Raw genomic sequence first — 11,424 nt, 5'->3', positions numbered from 1 at the left:
CTATATACCACCCACATATATGTCTATAGATCTCTAAGAATATCAACAGTAACATATGATGGGACAGGACCCCACCATACCCATGGATAAATAAATATATACATCAAAATATCTATATCGAAATTCTAGGCTCTAGGACAATGGAGCACTTCCAAAATAGCTGAGTGGAAATACTAAGCTGGTGGATCCCCGAAATTAATATTTGTACCTGCGGACATGAAACGCAGCCCCCAAAGAGAGGGGGTCAGTACGACATATGTACTGAGTATATAAAGCATAAAATACCATAAGGAAGATCACATTTGAAATAGGCAATCAGGAGACAAGTATAATACCGATAATCAAGAAATCACTGTACATGTGCCTTATGAAATAAAATCATGCATGATCATATCATATATCATATCCGGCCCATTATGGACTCGATGAATCTGTCATATACATGTATATTATATTCAGCCCATCATGGGTCTCGGCACCATTATCATATCACCATGTCATCATATCATATCATTATATATATATATACCTTACTCGGCCCTCTAGTGAGGGACTCGGTGAAAAATGCAGTAAAACTATGCACGAATACATACTCAGCCCGGGACTCGGTGAAAAATACATTAAGGCATGGTAGTGAGAAACTATACGCATTTAAATCATCATTTGGGACTCTAAAGAATAATTAAAATGAACCATCATTTAAAAATCAAGAAAATAGTTATTTCAAGTAATCTTCGTTTGCCATTATGAATTATACCAAGCATGAATTATCTCAAAATATAAATTATACCAAAATAGGACGGCTGGAATCATACACATGTATCAAAACATAATGATATAATTTCTAGGAATTAAGAACAATAGCCATCCTAGTGTCTCTAAGAATATGAGTTTCTTTGGAATTTATACATTCGTCGTCCTTTGATTTCATATGGATCATGCCAAAGAAAAGAAGGGATAGGCTTTACATACCTTTAGCATTTATCTGCACACAACATGTATATGCTGCCTCATAGGATCTCAACCTATATTAATAGGTTAAGAACTATGATTAGGCTATGGAAAATCATACAACGTACTTCGTCGTTAGTAGGTTATTTCTGAAAATTTGGACAGCACCTCCCCTGAACTTCATCACTATTTTTCGAGTATATAAAAGCAAAACTGAATTTTAGATCCTACATAAAAGTCTTACCTCTATGAAATAGCTTTCCAGAACATCTTGAATCACTCAAAACGGATCTTTACACAAGAAGTTATGCTAAAATTACTAACAGTAGTCCCATTCAAAAATGGATTTGCAAAACACAAAATTCTGGGCAGCAACTCCCTTATACTACCCACTTTCCTCACTTCCCAAATCAGCCATACAATCACCAAGAAACATCAATAATCACACATTCAAATGTCATGTCAAGACAATCCAAGACGATATTCAAAAATACTCCAAACAGCCCACATAACATTTAACTTTCGTTTATTACCAACATGACGACTACAATGCCATCAAATTACTTCTAATAAGTTGCAGCCATTACACCTTATTAAAATGATCTATAACAGCCCAACAAGCAACTATACAATGCATAATCATAACTTCAATTTAACACAAGCAGCCACACACTATAAGCCATCCTTAAATCAATTACAACTTTAACTTGACATGTCGTATGTTTCATTTTCGTTTTGTAACAAGCAACAATAACAACCACCATATTAATCGATGTTCATCCATTAATTTTAGTTTAGAACATACCCAATATGTCCCAAACATTAACATGTACAATCCCTTAACTTTTAACACATAATTCATGACAATAATAGCAACAATGACAATCGACCCAATCTAATTCAAACAACTCCAAATCTGTCCATTTTAATACCAACACTAATCATGGGGTTTTCTAGCTTCCAATTCCATTTAATACAAGTTAATATCTTCATTATAACGGTATTGGTAAGTTAAGACAACCCACATTCAAAACACTCAACAACAATTCCAATCCACATATAACTACTACATCTTTCAATTATCCTTAATAATTCGTAGTCTTGACGTTTTATCGAAACAATCCTAAAACAGCCCAACCAACATATAATGCAACATATAACCTAAATTATCATTAATTTTCCAAGATCAACAAGAATAACAACAACCTATCAAAACAACCCCTAACTCACAACATACAGAGGCTCAAAACCTTGCGATTACTTGTGAAAACACCAAGGAAACTACATACGATTTTATACCTTATTTCGTACTATCTCTTTATCAAATTTTCGTGATTTATACCAGCCCACACACAACCACAATATTATTCATTCATATGCAAGAAAACTATGTTAATGTCACCACAAGTTCCGCAACATCCCACAACCAATTACCACTCCAACTCGAAATATCAAATTCTTCCATTTCCAATATATAATCAACCACAACAATAATATCAACACTAGTTATAATTAATTACATCATTTTCAGATTAAAGCAACCCATTATTTTCAACCAACACAATACAAATTTTAACTCTTAATCCCTCCAACCAACAAAAACAATAACACACCCAAAACAGCCCACTAATTGAACAAGAATGATTTCCACTTTAACCATTTAATTTCCTTTCTTCTTGTCACATAATTCATGATGACAAGTACCAAAATACTACTTGAATTTAATTCATCAATTTCAACCAAGCAGCCCCCTAACACGGCTCAACAATACCTCAACATCAAGACCCATAATTTCATTCATCAACTTATAAGAGATTAAATTGCTTCCAAGATGAGGAAAAATATAGAATCTTACCTTAGGTTATAGTGACCCAACTTTCTTTGAACTTGAGGCTTGGTTCATCAATGCTTTTGTTGCCCTAAAGACTTCATCTTGCTGCCATGACCTTAAAGAAAAACGCCACACTTGGAGCTGCTCCATCAACCATGGCCGAGCCTCTCTCTCTTTATTTGGAGAAGATGAGAGCTTCTCTCTTCTCTATTTGGACATGAAGTCTTCTCTTGAATGTTCTAGACCTTAAAAACGTTTTTGGGATAAAACATTGGTCAACAAGAAGACATATGTGCTGCCCAATATGCCTAGTTGCCCCCTACTAAAACGTGGACCAATAGAAATTGACCATGTGATAGTGGGGATCATTTTTTTATCCCACTATTAGCTTAATTCATCTTAATTAATCCTAAATTTCCACATAATAATCCAACCATGGTTAATTAATCCATAATATCAATTAATATTCCCACACTGATTAAAATTTATAATCGAGTCGAGCCATTTTAAAATTTGGGATTAAAAGTCCTTGAAGCCACCACGTGTCAGACTCTCTACTTGCGGCCAATGCCTTTTTTCAATAAAACAGTCATATCTTTTGATTCCGATATCGAATAAATTTCTACGAACTATGGTTAGAAAGATAATCCAATTATCTACGACTTTCAATTTATATATTTTCTCAAATTCCAAAATTATGATGGCGTTAATCTCTCCCCAAATCAGATCGCCCGAAGACGTAGCGTAAAAACACCTTTTTTTTTTTGGATGGCTTACACTTGGATCTGGCTCAAGGTTCCTTCTTGAGTTGTGTTTAACTTCACATATATTATCCATATAACTTATCGTATGTCCCTTTACAAAAAACCATCATGTGGGCCCCATGTTAATAACATCACGATTACGAGGCAATATATCTTTTAACATATCATTCCAATTGTATTATATGAAATCCAAATATTATACTCATGCTTCTATGGTAGAATTTTATTCTTTATACTTGTAATATTTTCTCCCCCTCTGGCTTACATTAAGCCATCTGTAGCCTTAGTAACCCGGAATTTTCTGGGGTGTAACATAAAACAAGTCTTCTATTTCCCCCCTTTCAAATGATATAATTAAAACCATTCAAAGTAACCATTCTATTGGTATTGACTTTTATCGTTTTTCCTCCAAAAAAATATATAAATCAAAGTAAATATTTTCTGATGTGGAAGTTCAGACTATGCTGCAACCACAGAGCATACTCAGATAAAATCTTTCTCTGATACCAGTTTATTGGAAGAAATGAATTAACACAAAAAATATATATGGTGAAAAATAGTAGAAATAAAATGGGAAAATAATGATACAAAGAATTTTAAGTAGAAACTCTTTTAAATAAGGAAAAAATCACGGGCTAAGAGGGGCAACTGATATCACTATAGTAAGAAATTTTACACTGGATAGTACCGAGTACAATATTCAAAAACGACTACCACACACTTAAAATGAATAACACTCTTTTGATCTACCACCTTACTAAAAATATCGCTCACACTTTATTTTTTCTTTACAAACTATTTTCTTATAGTCTATAGAATTCTCACAGCTTTCAAAATATTTTTCTCTTTGTGAATTGATGTTATAGGAGCTCTTCCACCTACTATCGCTCACTTTGGTGAAAAGAAAAAATGGGCAGCTGCATATTGTCAATTTTGCTACTATAATAAACAAAAACAGTTACTTTTGACAAAAAAAAAGCAGTCACTTTTGTCAAAAGCAAAAGTGGGACTGGACCCCATATAATCAATCTTGAGCCGCACACACCTGCTTCAAGTAACGTGTCACAACATAGGCATATGTTATATGAGATAGTTTTTCAATATCTAATTGTGTCCTTGTTTTATATTGATGGAGTGTGTTGGATGGTGGGGGACACAATCAATATGGAAATACCATTTGAGAATTTTGTTTTTCTTATTTAATTAGGAAATTTATTTTTCTCAAATTTAAGAAACTTGTTTTTTAGAGGAAAATATTTTCAATTTTTTTGAACTAATCGAATAAAAAAAAAGTGAAAAACATTTTTCACTCTACCAGTCATATTCTGTGACTATACATTAATTAATATACATCGTGGAAAAGGGGATTGCAAAGTGGATAAGTAAAAGTGAAACGAGAGATTATATTAGAAAATAAAATAAAGAGAAAATGCTCAAATATGTCATCAAACTTTGAAAAAATATTGAGAAAACAATCAAATGAGCCCCTAACGTATTGTCAGATTTTCAACTACACACTTATACTTTAGGGGTTCCTATTACACCCTGGATTACTTTTAAATGGAATAAATAATCCCTTAAGTGCTGAGTTGGCATAGAGAGTGTATTTCACTCTCTTTGAGAGAGTGAGTTGCCTATTTTATTTTCTCTTTTCGTTTTTTCTCTTTTCCTTTTTCTTTATCACTTGTTATTTATCTATATTACTATACCTTCTTCACCACTATCATTATTGAAGCTTAATCAATGGATATTTGGTATAAAAATTATCAACAATTAATGCATTTTTTGAACAAATAATTTTTCAATAGACTTGTTTAGTATACATCTAACAAATGAAATTTATTTTTAAAAAATATATCCATTAATTGTTTTATTTTTTAAGTCATGCACTCAAGAGTAACAAAATCAAAGAGATGTAATTGTGTTTTCATTTTCGAACTTATTAGAAGAAACTAAAACAAAATAATTTCTTCTACATCTTTTAAGATGGATTCTTCATTTTCTCCTAAAACCTATGAAATATCAACATCAAACTCAAATTATAAATTATTCAAGAAAATTTTAGAGAGAGAAAGAATGGGGGAAGAGAGAGAAGTTTCTCAAATTGGTATTATAAATTGGTCTCGAATTTCCATGACCCATTTGATGTGTATCTATAATTTTTAATAAAGAAAATAGTACAAAATATAAAAGAATATGAAAATATTGTTGAATTTATTGAATGAAAGATTTGATTGGGAATATTGTTCTTATAAATTGTTGGAGACATAAATAATTTTTGAGGTAAAAATGGTGTTTTATTGTGATTAAGGTTGAAGAAATGATTGAGGAAGAAAGGAGGAGAATTTTTTTAATTTTTTTTTATTAATTGGTGAAATACATGTGTCAAACGCGTGTATTTCACCAAAAGTCACGTGAATGGTAATAACATTTTAGGGTATAATTAATTTCACTTTTAAATAGTCCAGGGGGATAATAAGACTCCTGTGAAGTATAAGTGCGTAGTTGAAAATTCGGCAATAGGTTCGGTGGTCATTTGGCTATTTTCTCAAAAATGTTCATCTATGTCATCTGATAAAAAATTGATGCTATATGTTAAAGGTCATGAGCTTAGAAGAAATTGTGGATACCATTAGAAAAAACAATATTGATGATAAAGTTGAAGATGATACAATATCTTTGGAACTAGTTACGCATAAAGAACCGCTTATCGCGTCTAAACTCTTTACATTTTTTTGGTGCAGTTCGAGATGAGAACATCAAAACTTTTGGATGCAATAAGAAAAGTTAAAGATAACTTTAATTAGATTTAAATTTTAACAAAAAATACTAGAATTATTATTTCACTAAATTGTCTTAAATATTTTTATAATTTTAAATAATTATTAATTTATAATATTAATGGGACCATATATTTTTATAGGTCTTCCGGAAATATATTATCTTACTGTCTTATCAAAATTAGTAATTTTTTCCATTGATCCAAGTTCCCATAGGAGAAAAAAAAAATCATCTTACAGAGTTTATTAATTTAGCAAGTATTAATTTGAAGAGGTCATAGTATTTGCCTATCATTGATGACGATTTCTTAATTCCCTACAGATAAATAATTAAACAGGGACACAGAAATTTAACTCAAACAAAATGGACAAAATTCAAATATTAGTGACAGTAACTCTGTTTGTGTGTCTATGGAGAATGCTGAACTGGATTTGGTTCAATCCAAAGAAGTTGGAGAAATTGTTGAGGAAACAAGGTCTAAAAGGAAATTCATACAGAATATTGTATAGGGACATGAAAGATTTTTCTGGCATGATTAAGAAGCTACCTCAAAGCCTATGAATCTGTCTGATGATATAGCTCCAAGATTGGTGCCTTTTTTTTCTTGAAACCATCAAGAAATATGGTATGTACTTTGCTTATCCCTCTATTTTGTTGTAGTTATTGTTGTTGTTTTTTCAGAATGTTTTATCATGCTTTCCTTATTATATGCTTTTATATGTTTTTTCTTGAGCCAAAGTCTATGAGAAACAATCTCTCTAACCTAAGAGTGAGGTAAAGTTTTCACATGCTCTCCTTCAGACCCCACTTATAGGATTACAACGAGTATGTTATGGAATAGTTGTTTAGTAAATGACCATCTTTTTGTTTCTCTTGCAAATTGCAATTTAGATTCTTTGGAGAAAACTGAAGATCTTATAAGAAAATGTTAGATCACGGTCTAAAATTTTGTACGTTAATGCAAATGTTAGAAGTTAATTTTATGTTGTCTTAAAGATTAGGTAATATATAAGCAAATCAGGCACGGAATGTACTCAAAGACGCTTCTTAGATAGAGGAAAAGAAGTATTTGTTGAAGAGTTGAAGACATAATTAAGTAAATTAAAAGTGTACTTTTTTTAATACCTTAAACTTTTAGATGAGACGATCACTCAAAACATGATATTCTAGCAAGTAGAGGTTGTTAGAGTAGGTCAAAGTCCCACACTGGTTGGGGAATGAACTAGTGGTCTGTTTATATGGACTTGGGCAATCCTTCTCTCATGAGCTAGCCTGTGGAGTTGAGTTAGACCCAAGTGTCGTATCTTTACAGAGGTTCTAGTTTGAATCTCACCACCACACACCTATTATAAAAAAGAATATAGCGTGCTTGGTTGTGATAAAGTTGTAATGAGCACTTCTACTAATTTAGTTATCCCAAATGTGTACTACTAAATCCTGAGACATATGCTTGCAGGGAAAAACTGTTTTATATGGTTGGGTCCAAGACCACAAGTACTAATCATGGACCCTGATCTTCTAAAGGAAGTATTCTCAAAAATCTATTTGTATCAAAAGCCTGGTGGAGATCCATTTGCAGCATTATTCGTACAAGGATTAGCAGCCTATGAAGAAGACAAATGGGCCAAACATAGGAAAATTATCAATCCCTCTTTTCATCTAGAGAAGATAAAGGTTTGTCATTGCTTTTCTTCGCTCTTCCTCGTTCAACTTTGTGATTGGTCAACAAGAAATTATTATGTTCGCAATTTTAGTCCACGGTGGATAAAATGCTGGCTCTTGCTTCTTTGGCTACTGCTCCCTCTAAGTCTTTCTATCTCCTTTGATTCGCCTTCCTTATCTTTCAATCTAAACTTTTATGTGTTCTGTTATGACTATTTCGAGTAAATTCCTCTATCTGACATGAGTTAGACGAGCATAGAAGGGTCCTATGGTTCTACATTGTCGAATCTCGTCTGCATCGTCATTCAATGTTCTAGATTCTTTATCCACTAAAGGATAAAATGCCCGCTCTTGCTTCTCGGCTTACTGTTTAATCTAAAGATCTTTTTTCCGCTTTGACTTGCCTTATTTTTCGGTCTGGACTTGCATGTATACCACATGTTTATTTTGAGTGATTTCTGCTACATATTTTATGGTTCAAAAATGTCGAATCTTGTCTGGATCATCATTTGTCAAGACTGGTCTGCATAAGTTCATAGGCTTGGACGGGGCATTTAGTCCATGTTTCTCTTCCTTTATTCAGAGAGGATTACATGGGTTGAATAATGTCTCAGATATATTACAGCAAAATGGATCTTTTTTATTATAAAGAGATTTGTAGTATTCCTCTTTTGATTGAACTAGATGGTGATGGTATCACTCTATCTGTATTCCTAATTCTGTTTAAGTGTTGTGTCATTGACATTTGTCCCCCTTTCACCATTTTCTCGAACAGCATATGCTTCCAGCATTTCACTTGAGCTGTAGTAAGATGCTGAGCAAATGGGAAGACGTTGTTCCAGTTGAAGGCTCTCATGAGATAGATGTATGGCCTCACTTTCAGCAATTAACTTGTGATATAATCTCTTGGACAGCTTTTGGAAGTAGTTACGAAGAAGGTAGAAAACTTTTTGAACTTCAAAGGGAACAAGCTCAGCATTTTATCGACACTAGACGCTCAGCTTATATCCCAGGACAGCGGTAAATTAATTTGCCTAGGAATCGGAGAAGTGTAGTCAAAGCTATGCTTTTCGGACTCTTCAAAAATGATGACGGTTGCATGTTGGATCCTCCAAAATTAGTGCATTTCTGAAGGATCCGACATGGGTGCAGTAACTTTTTTGGAGAGACTGAACAACATAGAGCCAAAGTACTCTATTACAAACTACAAAGTTCACTAGGAGATGCAGAACTTCATCTTTCTTATCTAATGCATTTTGTTTTTCTGTTTTATAATACAATTTCTAAAAATTTTGCCAACAAAGAGGAACAGAAGAATGAAGGAAATAATAAAGGACACTCGGACCTCAATTAAAGGTATTATCGATAAAAGAATGAAGGCAATTGCTTGAATGAGGATCTGTTAAAGCAGGGGATGCCTATAATGAGGATCTGTTAGGCATATTGCTTGAATCAAATTTTAAAGAAATTGAACAGCACAGAAACAAGGATTTTGGAATGAGCATCGAAGAAGTCATCGAAGAATGCAAGTTATTCTATTTTGCTGGCCAAGAAACTACATCAGTCTTGCTCGTGTGGACTATGGTGTTGTTGAGTAGGTGTCAAGATTGGCAGACACAGGCCATAGAAGAAGTCTTGCAAGTGTTTAGGAGTCGGAAACCAGATTTTGATGGATTAAATCATCTTAAAGTTGTGAGTATTCTGGTTTTGTTGGTTCAATCTCGCATAGTTTCTTGTTCTTTAGTTACTGCTAATGCATGTTGTTTCTTGTGCTTTGCATATCACATTATTCTGCTTTGAATGATCTGTTACCCTTTCTCTATTATTTGCTTTGTCTTATTTGCTATGCCTTATTCTACCTCTGTAATGCCTTTTCAAACTGTCGTGTTATGTGTTACTTGAGCGGAGAGTCTTTCGAAAACAGTCTCTCTATCTCCACAAGGTAGGAGTAGCGTACACTCTACTCTCCCCAAACCCACTTGTGGGTATACATTGGGTATGGTGTTGTTGTTGTTGTAATTGTGGGGTGAGACTTGAACTCAGGATTTTTGTTCGGTTTGACACTATGGTGAATTGTGTGACCATCTCATCTACGAATTTAAGCTATGAAAGACTCATGTCTTTAACAATGGAGTTGATCTCATTTCCAGAACTTCGATCTATGTTGGTTACAAGCTAGTAGAGTACTCCACCTATAGGAATCAGTTTAACCTTAAAAATTTAAGGAACTCGGCAAAATTGCCTCGTAAATTCGGGATAAGGGGTGTCTCCTCACAAAGGGAGTCTCAGTGACCAGTCCCTGATAACAAATGTATGGGAGCTAACGTTTGCTCGCTCTAGAAGGTCAAGGAAGTTGGTGACATGATGATAGAGGAGTGGGGAACGGTGTCCGTAACTGTAACATTAAATTTCTACATGTCTCATTCATGCTAAGATATAACTGAAGGATAAGCATTTTTTTTGCAGGTAACGATGATCTTATACGAGTCATTAAGGCTATATCCCCCATTGATAACACATAACCGACAGGTGAATGAAGACATTGTATTAGGAGAATTGTCTCTACCAGCTGGTATGCTAGTCTCATTGCCAGTGACCTTATTGCATCATGACAAAGATATATGGGGTGAAGATGCAAACAAGTTCAATCCAGAGAGATTTAGAGAAGGAATATCAAGTGTAACAAAGGGTCAAGTTACATATTTTCCATTTTCCTGGGGTCCTATAAAGCTTCTCTTTCGAATTGTCTCCATCCTACACACATGCTCCTCAACCCTCTCTAACCGTCCAGCCTCAGTATGGTGCTCCTCTTATTTTCCACAAACTATAATTTGATATTTTGTGAGATGTGCTTACACCCTACCCTCTCCAGACCTCACTTATGGGGTTATTCTAGGTATGTTGTTCAGAATAACTCATGTTTAAACCTTGTATTTGTATAAGGAAATCCACCATATATATATTTTATTTGCAAGAAAACAAGTTATAAATTCAGTTGCAAGTTCAGAATTCATAAACTTCAAATCCTGAATGACATTAGTTTGCCGCTGGATCTCTAACTTCCTCCTCTTCTCTCTCACTGTCTTTTTAGTGTTTAAGATTTAGTTTTTATCTATAGTTACTCTGTAGAAGTTGTTATCAATAAATCAGCTCAAGAACCAATGAAAAGCTTATTGTTATGACAAATTTAGAAAGAGCCCTTGGGATATTCTACAAACAACACGGAAGCTAAAGAGGTTGTGAATAAAGTAGTTAGCCTTTTGTCACAATAAAAAAACATGGTAGTAAGCACAGCCGGCCCTTTTGGCCAATGAAACCACTAAATACACTTGTACACGGGAGAAAAGGTCAAATACTGTATTAATTAATATAATCAAAAGGAGTAACAAAAAAATATATATAACTATTTATTTTTCAAAAAAAAAATATAACTAT

The 11,424-nt window shown here is 33.6% G+C and overlaps 1 pseudogene; it reads left to right on the top strand.

Moving 5' to 3' along the window:
* The first annotated feature begins 6,744 nt into the window (after positions 1-6,744).
* LOC129893186 (cytochrome P450 CYP72A219-like) lies at positions 6,745-10,843 on the top strand (annotated as a pseudogene).
* Positions 10,844-11,424: the final 581 nt, after the last annotated feature.

The sequence above is a fragment of the Solanum dulcamara genome, chromosome 6, assembly GCF_947179165.1.
Source record: "Solanum dulcamara chromosome 6, daSolDulc1.2, whole genome shotgun sequence".
Taxonomy (NCBI): Eukaryota; Viridiplantae; Streptophyta; class Magnoliopsida; order Solanales; family Solanaceae; genus Solanum; species Solanum dulcamara.
This window is presented reverse-complemented; position numbering and strand designations above follow the sequence as displayed.